Source organism: Plectropomus leopardus, unplaced genomic scaffold (genome assembly GCF_008729295.1).
Source record: "Plectropomus leopardus isolate mb unplaced genomic scaffold, YSFRI_Pleo_2.0 unplaced_scaffold92326, whole genome shotgun sequence".
NCBI classification, from domain to species: Eukaryota; Metazoa; Chordata; class Actinopteri; order Perciformes; family Serranidae; genus Plectropomus; species Plectropomus leopardus.
In genome coordinates, this window is record NW_024701813.1 from 1 (window position 1) to 857 (window position 857).

The following is an 857-nucleotide window of genomic DNA, read 5'->3' on the forward strand; positions in this document are numbered from 1 at the left end:
CCTACAGTTAGTAATGTCTTTATGATTAATTCCCCCTGTATGTTTTTCTTTGTCAGATGAGGAGGCGTTTGAATCTGGTAGGTAAGTCTTTGTTGACTTGTTCTGGTGCGGACTGTGAATCCCGTGTCTCTCACACTCTCCCATCCTTCATCTGAAACATTTGTTATTTTTTCTTTTACAAATTCTCCTGCTGTCTGACGGGTAAATGTCAGAGGAGCTCAGAGAAGGTGAGAAAAACATATTAATTATTATTAATTATGGTACATTTATCTGCCTGTGGAGAGTACACTCGTTTATCTGCACAAGTGCAAAGGACAAACATAAAATGGCAAAAAAATAAAATCAAAAAATAACATTACAGTAATTACTAACTAATATTTTATAGTATTTTTATTATTTTTTATGTTTTTTTTATCCTTCCTCGCCTCTGTTTTTATTCATATGTTCCATCTGCGTCTCCTCACATCAAATCAGAGGAGGATGACTTCAGCAGCAACATTGAAGGGATCTACTTAGGTACGTCTGAAATATCTGCAACAATGCATCTGTGCAACTGTGGAAAATATTAGGGACAGAAATATGGAAACAATCAGAGGGGGAAGTTCTCCATTCACTCATTTTTTCCCATACGCCTGGCATAAATAGTCTGTACATTAAAAGCCGTTTATATAAGTGAAGTTCTCTGTAAGGGTTTGCATGAGTGCCGATTATTCTCCAAACATTAACACAAACTTTTTCCTCTCAGCGGGTTTCAGGCGCAGCATGCGTCTGTGTCGGCGGCGCTCTCACAGCACCGCCCAGCCGTCCTGCCACATCCGCTGCCCCAGCAGCTGCTACAGCGCCCTCAGCAGCCCCTA

The 857-nt window shown here is 40.5% G+C and overlaps 1 long non-coding RNA gene across 1 annotated transcript; it reads left to right on the top strand.

Annotated features, from left to right (window-relative positions):
* Positions 1 to 53: 53 nt before the first annotated feature.
* On the top strand, positions 54 to 848 carry LOC121940672. The gene is made up of 4 exons (XR_006105670.1): positions 54 to 77; positions 213 to 227; positions 475 to 516; positions 746 to 848. It is a non-coding gene; the product is annotated as an uncharacterized LOC121940672 (long non-coding RNA).
* Positions 849 to 857: the final 9 nt, after the last annotated feature.